The sequence below is a fragment of the Mauremys reevesii genome, linkage group 1 (genome assembly GCF_016161935.1).
Source record: "Mauremys reevesii isolate NIE-2019 linkage group 1, ASM1616193v1, whole genome shotgun sequence".
NCBI lineage: Eukaryota > Metazoa > Chordata > Testudines > Geoemydidae > Mauremys > Mauremys reevesii.
This window is the reverse complement of record NC_052623.1, coordinates 25,381,556-25,389,975: the sequence shown is the minus strand read 5'-3', so window position 1 is coordinate 25,389,975 and position 8,420 is coordinate 25,381,556. Positions and strand designations below refer to the sequence as shown.

General features: G+C 40.3%; 1 protein-coding gene across 1 annotated transcript in view; it reads left to right on the top strand.

Annotated features, from left to right (window-relative positions):
• Positions 1-20: 20 nt before the first annotated feature.
• The window catches only part of RAB30 (RAB30, member RAS oncogene family), a 67,275-nt gene continuing 58,875 nt past the window's right edge, over positions 21-8,420 (top strand). Inside the window, exon 1 of the mRNA XM_039535877.1 lies at positions 21-425. The gene's annotated coding sequence lies outside the window, so the exon portion shown is untranslated. The remainder of the gene's footprint in view (positions 426-8,420) is intronic.

Genomic DNA, 8,420 nt, shown 5'->3' with positions numbered 1-8,420 from the left:
CCACACACCCAGTTTTCTCTGCGGCTGCGCGGCGCAGAACCTTATAGGAGTTGTAGTTCTCCATGCACCCGGGGCTTGCTGCTAGACACGGGAGCGAACTACATGTTCCAGAATGCCGCACCGTCGATCTTAAGGAGCCAATGGGCGGCTTCCCCCCTCCTACCTCCCACCCTGGACATAAGGATGATGTCATTGCAAAACAAGCAAGGGAGGTCTCTGCCCTGCAATTCATTGTGCTACGCTATAGCCTCCTCCCCCTGCTGCTGAAGCGCTAGGGCAGTGACTAAATCCCAAGCAAAGGGGAGGGGGGACCATATAGACATCCCAAGGGAGCTGCAAGCCCTACCCCATGTCTAGGTGATTGAATCCCACGTTGTGTCTTGTTTTATGGTCTCGCAGGGGAAGGGGAAAAATCCCAAATCCAGGTGAGTTCTGTGATTTCTTGCAATCAACTTGTCTGTAATACGTATTTTTAAGTCAGAAAAGTGCAGTTGATGAGGGGAGGTTCTGTGCAGGGCTATTTGTGGGGGCATGGGTACCACTGCCAAAAAACAAAACCCAACAACACCCCTCCGGGTTTTTTTTTCTGTGCGCTGAGTTGTCTATAAGCTTGATTATTATTTGTTGGAGGGGCGGTTGCGTGTGAAAAATCCTTACAGAGCTAGACTTGCCTGCAGAACGATTATCAGACGGTGTTGATTGCCCTTCATATACAGATGTTGGAGGGGGTGTGTGTCTGGTGTGGAGGGGAAGAAGCAATTAAGATGTGGATTTATTTTAGTTTGGTGCCTTTTAAAAAAAATGTTTGATACATTTCAAAAGAGCTGATTTATAGGGGAATAAGATAGTGACTTAATTTAATTTTGGAATACTTTATTGCCTTTTTTTCTTGTGTTTAAGAGAACAGATGATATATATATATATAATATTAAATAGCAGACGTACTACGTTATGAAATGCTCTCTTTCCCTTTCCATACACCTTCAGGATAACATATTAGAAATAGCCACAGTAGTAGGCTCAATCGTTATGTGTGTAAAAATAAAAATAAATGCACAACACCCACTTCACATTTCTCTGTCAGTATTCTTTTTATCCAGTCACAGGATGTTTAAGTCTGATTTATTTTTATTAAGAATATTCTCTTTTTTAAATATGGTTAATTCTGAGTGTCACTGAGTTGTCTGAAAAAGTGAACATCTGTAGATCTTTTTTTAAAAACTCCATTGCAACTTTCAGCATACAGTAACAAATAATAAGTAGTAATTTTATTGAACTTCCCTGGGATACAGTAACAAATAACTGGAGGGAATCCTGGTACAATTTACCATCTCAATGATGAAAATAGCAGCAAATGTGATTGACCTTAATTTGCTATTGCTTAATGATGCCAAGGTGCTATGAGATATCTGGGACTGGTGATGGAAAAGGGGGGGGGGAAATGTGGTTTTGGGCCGGGGCTATGGTGGGTTTTTGTTAGATCCATTCCTTGCCTCTTTCAGGGGAAAAGGTGACTTGAGTTGTGTAACTGGCTCTTAGCAATTTCAACTATTTCAGATTTATTTTTGAGTAGTGTGAGTGAATATATACTTTTAACCGAACAGCTGGACTAAATGCTATAGACAGATGTACCCAATCTTAACTATTGAGCTATCTTTTTGTGATCCACTTGGTTTTTCTGATGTCATAAATAGAAGAAATGTAAGTGTTTTTAAAATTAACTCTGGAATCCAACACCACTTCACAATGCAGTCCTCATTTTCTTTGGAGACAGTGCAGAGGGATGTGGGTCCTTTTCCCAGTTCTCTCCTTAGCTCTGTGGGGAAAGTCGCTTGCTTGCTTCAGTTTCCTGATCTGTAAAATGGGGATAATGCCTGCTTTTGTTAAATACTTTGAGATGTTTGCTGAATAGTGCTACCATAACAAGTTGCAAAATATTACAGTATTTATTGTTTTCTAAAACTATATCATCACTGCAATTACAAGTATACTCCAGAGAAATCTACTTTCTGTTATATAATACGATATTAGCAACACACACACAGCTTTGCTTCACTGCAGAATTTGCAGCGTCTCCCATCTGGTCCCTTCAAAGTTCATCTACTCCAAGGATTGAATCTCTTTGGGGCACAGGAAGTGTGTGTGCAACTGAGCTGATTTTTTTCCCCCACTGCTGCATATTTGCTTCTGCGTTACTCTTGTGTAACTGAGACTGTTTTGTCCTCTGGCAGACTTTCCTTGGAATTGCAATGCTAAGGGATGTGTGACATGAGTGCAATGTGGACAATGAAACTCCCTGTTTCTTTTGATTAAAGTGTTTGTAAACACTAACACAATAGTTATGGAGTCAATGTGTAATGCAGAGAGCATTTTATGTGATCTTATCTTGCAACTAAATTCCTGAGGGGTAAACATTCCTCAGCTAAATCTCCTCGTATTTTTTTTTTTATCTGTTCTTTTTCCTTCCTTACTTACTTGTTGTTGCCAAGTTAAAGGAGAGGAACAGCAGTGCATGCAGTCCAGTTTTCTTTTGTTTTTTAGACTTTTATTTCCTGGAATGGCATCCCTCTCCCCCTCTTTTTTTGGTCAAGGGAGTCAGTGTGTAATTTAATATACGACTTCTCCTGTTGGCTATAAGAGAGGAACCTTTACAGCAGTGATTTTGTAGGCTATGAAGAGCACGCGCTGGAACTGCAGTGATAGTTTGAAAGTGTATTCTGTAAATTAATGATATGTAATTTATGAGAAACCTATATAGCAGGGGATTTGTGTGTGTGTGTATGGGGGGTGGGGTACTACAGTCCCTTGTCTAAATACTGTGCCTATATATTTATGCCCATCTTTCATTCTTATTTATTGTTTTCATGTATGCTTGTTTAATCATGTTGCTGTATTAATGAATTTCTCTAAATAGTAATGAGTTTGTCTAAAGTGTTAGCACTCTGGTGCTATACAATAATATAGCAATAATTAGAGTTAAAATGCACTTAAGAAATTCAGACACCAAGTAGCATGCAGGCAAATGCAGTATTCACCAGGATGTGCTGCAGTTTTTGCCTTGCAGTAACAGAAATGTAAAAAGACTTGAAAGTGGGCATTCAGGAGGTCATCTGTCACCATAAATGAGAAACAAGGTGGGTGAGGTAATATCTTTTATTGGACCATCTTCTGTTGGTGAGAGAGACAAGCTTTGAGCTTGATCCAGTAAAAGACATTACCTCACCCACCTTGTGTCTCTAATATCCTGGAACTGACACTATTACAACTACAGGTCTGTCGCATCTTACGCTGGGGTTACGTTCTGCAGTCAGCGCGTAAAGCGAAAATCGCGTATTGTCAAAATTACATTGAGTGTAATGGGCGGAATCACCTGCACTACTGGTACAGTATTAAAATTGTTATTTTTCTCTTTTTTTGTTTTTGCCTACCACGTAAAGCTGAAATCGCGCATGTTAAATGCACGTAAGATGCGACAGACCTGTACACTGCATACTACCATGAATGAGCAAAGTCAAGAACTGTCAGGTCATTCCTCCTAAATAGCTGGTTTGTAGGAACTTCACGTTTATTTAACTTACGTCCTGATCCCACAAAGACTTAGGCATGTGCATTTACTCATGCAAATAATCCCACTAGATTTAATGGGACTACTTCTGTGAACAAAGTTATGCACAAGTGCACATGATTGCAAGATGAAGGCCTTATTTGCTAAGCATCAGCAATGAGGTATACACTGTATTGGAGGCAAAGTAAGATGGTTCTTAACTGCAAGTGCTTTGGGACAGGGGAGGTCCCAGTCCCACACTGGGATCTACTAGCATGCACACATTCTGAATCCTACCCCGATGTGGAATTGGGGTCTAAAATACAGACACAAATAAGAGAAAGCGGACTTGGAGACCCAAGGAAAGTGTTGATATAGATTTTTTTTCAAGTTTGGCTCTTTCTGTCTTCTCCTCTGCTACAATGCTGGGTGAGAGAAGTCATTTGACTCACTTAGGCTAGTGTGATGGGGGGACTTGTGGGAGAAAAGAGCCTTTAGGAAAGATTTGAATGAAGAGAACTTGGTGCACTGGGACTTAAGTGGTTATTCATATAGGGGCCACTTGGAAGAAGATGAGAAAAATGAAGAGGGTGCTGGTGTGCCTTTTTCTATTGTTCCTCCCATGAAACAGGGTTTTTTTCCTCCATTTTTTTTGACCAATGTAGCTCACTTGTGAGTGTGTATTACATGTCCCATTCTCCCCCCCTCCCCCTAGTGCACATGAAATGAATCATGTACAGCTTGAGTGAGGGAGTCTTGCCTCTTTAATTGAAGCTGTAGCAACTCTTGCTTTTTGTTCTGGAAGTTCCCAGTTCAGTCTGAAGTGTGTTTAGTCAAGATGGCATCTGTCACTGGGAACTTCAGTCATCTGGTGTAACGGTACGTAATGGTCTATCTTACGCAGATTTATCTGCAGCTCTATTGTTTGTGTCCAGGTAACCACTTATTTTTTTTTCCTCATAAAATAAAATTAAATGAACAGTTACAACAGGCCTGATTCCACAGTTGATTTGGGTACAATCATTTTTGTTTTTAGTGGAAGAATTGCTTCTTTAGTAAATGGGTCCTAAAATATGAAAGCAAATGTTGCTATTAATAGTTGCAGAAATGGCAGTCAGAAAATATGTCTGAACCTAGCTGGCTCCAACAGGTGTGGTTTGTTTTTTGTGTATGTCCAGATTACATGGATGTATGTGGCAATGTGAAAGCTAGAGAAAGTATGCATCATAATATAAGTGTCTGGATTATAGTAGGACAGGAATTGCATAGGCTGGTACAAGATAGGTTAAAACTGGGAGTAATGGGATAACATCTAAATCTGGGAAAATTGGGGCTGGATATCAGGCAAAACCTCTGAGAGTGATACTTACTTTTTGAGATTATTCCATTTTCGTAAGTGGTGACAGCTCCATTACTAAATTACTAACTCAGTTGGAGAGAGCGTGAAAAGTAGATTATAGGAACCATTCTGCATTGGTTGGGGGGCATGGACTAGATGACCTAAAAGAGCCTTTTTCGTGTCCAATTGCTATTATATCATCCTGCAGTAAGTAAGTTAGTCAATTATTGACATAACTGGTGAGAGAAATTGTGCTGGTTTTTAATGCATGTTTTATAGTATCAAAAATTGTTCTGTCATGTTTGTGATCTAAACGTTTCCTGGACTATGATGCCTTTCAATTGGACCATGCTTTAAGTTTAAGTGAAATCGAACAAATCGAGGCAAATACATCCCTGATATAACTCCGTTTAATTCATTACAATTACACAAGCGATCAGTTTGGCCCATTAAAATCAATGTTACTATTTAAACATAATTAGGCTTGGAAGGATTTGATTTTTATTGGTAAATGTTGGTTGATGTAGATTTCACCACACACAGGAAAAAACATTTCCATTGATAAGTGAAATTTACAAATAGGCAAAATAAGAAAAATGGTGCTTGCAAACTTAAAGTTTGATTTAAGGCTGTTTTCTTTGTATATTGTGACGTGATGTTGACAATTTGTGTTTTTTAATGGTTATGAAATTTTAATGTCTTGAATCTCAGTGTCTACTGTCATTAAATAATGATCTGACCCCTTCTATTGTCTGACCGTCCATAACAACACCCCAGCTCCAGTGTAGACATACTCATGTGAGGGGCCCGTGCAAATTAAGTGTGTGGGGACTGTGTTGTAATGTGACTTGGCCTTGCCTGTGTAGGTGGGACCACATGGTGGGATTAACAGTGAACCATGCTACTCAGTCATGCTTCGGCCCTGTTAAAGATGGGGGTAGCATACATCCAGTTTGTGTACTTTGCCTGGAGCAGAAATATTTTCCTCTAACTTATTGTATTTAGTCATATTAAATTCAACAATAAGTTTCCTGTACTGAGACCCCTTTTTTCCTTGGAAGTCGAGGGGATTGGGGAAAGCTGTGTTGGCTTAGAAAGAAATGATCTTTTGTGTGGCTTTTCAAGAGGCTGTCTCCCACAGAATGAGCACTGCAGGTAAAAAAAACAGCATCTCAGACACAAACATGTACAAGACTCAAATAGTCCTCCAGTAACTGTCCTAATTAAAGACACAATAGCAGAATGGAGTATTGATGCAAGCCCCTAGTAGTTGGACCCACCGATGAACATGTTTTGATGATAAAGTCACAGTCTCCTTCACGAAAACTAAATTGTGCTTTTTAAAGTCCTTGTTAGTGCAGAATATGTACTATGGAAAAATGTCACTAATCCAAAGGGCAATGTGCATATATAAAAAGGGAGCAGAATTTCTCAGTGTGAATTCATCTCTCCTGCGTGGAAGCACCAAAGAAATCCAAGACCCTACAGAATAGTAATAGGCCTTGACTTAACTTTATTTGTGAACACTGAAGAAAATCTTGTCTTATGTATTTACCACTCTCACCTGATATTGGAGAGGGATGACTGTGTAACAGCCTCCTGTATGAACATTCAGTGAAGCTTGAAACTCAGACCTTCAGAGCCGTAGAACAGACATTTATCACTTGAGCTAAAGGAGTTACCTCCATTAACCGGTAGCAATAGTAAGGTGTTTGACCAGCCACAGGGTGGGGATGTGACACATGCTCTGCCAGTGTGTTACACCTTGACTTCCATTCTGTTTCTCTACCTTGCTTTGCAGCAAAGAAGCACTTTCCTATTTTCCCCTTAAATATTTAAATTCAAGTAGCCAGTAAATTTAGAATGTACTGAGGGCAGTGTTACAGAATCCCGAGAGAGGTCAAGGAGAGGGACTTCTGGTTGAATATGTTTGAGTTAGGAATGAGGATTGTGACAAAAATATACCATTTTAATCCCTCACCCCCCTGGAATATTGCTATTGAACCATATTGCTGCACTAATCTGGGGTGCAGTGAGGCAGCTGCCTGGGGTACTCAGACTGTCATGTAGGGTGCCACATCTGAGGCGTCACTGGTGGAACAGCATCGTCCATAATAGCTGAGAGGCCAGTATCAAACTGCTCCCTTCCTGTAGTGGAATTTTACCTTCGTGAGTCTTTCTTGTTACCATTCTACTATAGGGGAGGGATAGCTCAGTGGTTTGAGCATTGGTCTGCTTAAACCCAGGGTTGTGAGTTCAATCCTTGAGGAGGCCACTTAGGGATCTGGGGCAAAAATTGGTCCTGCTAGTGAAGGCAGGGGGCTGGACTCAATGACCTTTCAAGGTCCCTTCCAGTTCTAGGAGATTGGTATATCTCCTATTATTATTATCTATAGTGCCCTTGTTTATATATAGTGATGTGCAGCAAGCTCCTTTGGAGCCTCAGATACTCGAGTGCAAATGATTCTGTGTTATGTTAAGAAATGGATGAGCATAAATGGAGACATCAGTTTGGAGGTAGAAGTAACACCAATAGGGAATAGGGTGGGTTGCTGGAAAGAAGGCAATAATGTCTGACCAAAGAGCCAGTGCACCTTTGCCCTGCCCTGTTGGTAATAAAATTAAGGCATAATGTCTTGGCAGGCACTCTGCTCCTGCTGTCAAACTCTGTTGGACTCTACAGAAATATGGCAGAGATCCTTATTCAGGTGTTAGACTAGCAACTGCAATTTAAAGGTGAATTCCTGTCTTCAAATCGACACATGTTCAAAGAGTTAATGATAGAGACCCTGTCAGGTTAAACATCATGATTTTATTTAAAAGCAGATTCTCTTAAAACCGAGGTTCTAAATAACCCCTTGGATTATGAAAAAAGAATAGGAGTACTTGTGGCACCTTAGAGACTAACACATTTATTTGAGCATAAACTTACGTGGGCTACAGCGCACTTCATTGGATGCATAGAATGGAACATATTGTAAGGATATATATACACATACAGAGAACATGAAAAGGTGGCAGTTGCCCTACCAATTCTAAGAGGCTAATTAATGAAGATGAGCAATTATCAGCAGGAGGGAAAAAAAACTTTTGTAGGGATAATCAAGATTTCAAACTGTCTGAAATGGGCCAAGAAGGTGTGAGGATACTTAACATGGGAGAAACAGATTCAATGTGTGTAATGGCTCAGCCATTCCCAGTCTCTATTCAAGCCTAAGTTGATAGTATCTAGTTTGCATATTAATTCAAGTTCAGCAGTTTCTCGCTAGAGTCTGTTTTTGAAGCTTTTCTGTTGCAAGATTGCCACCTTAAAGTCTGTTACTGAGTGGCCAGAGAGGTTGAAGTGTTCTCCTGCTGGTTTTTGAATGTTATGATTCCTGATGTCAGATCTGTGTCCATTTTATTCTTTTGCGTAGAGACTGTCCGGTTTGGCCAATGTACATGGCAGAAGGGCATTGCTGGCACATGATGGCATATATCACGTTGGTAGATGTGCAGGTGAACGAGCCCATGATGGCGTGGCTGATGTGATTAGGT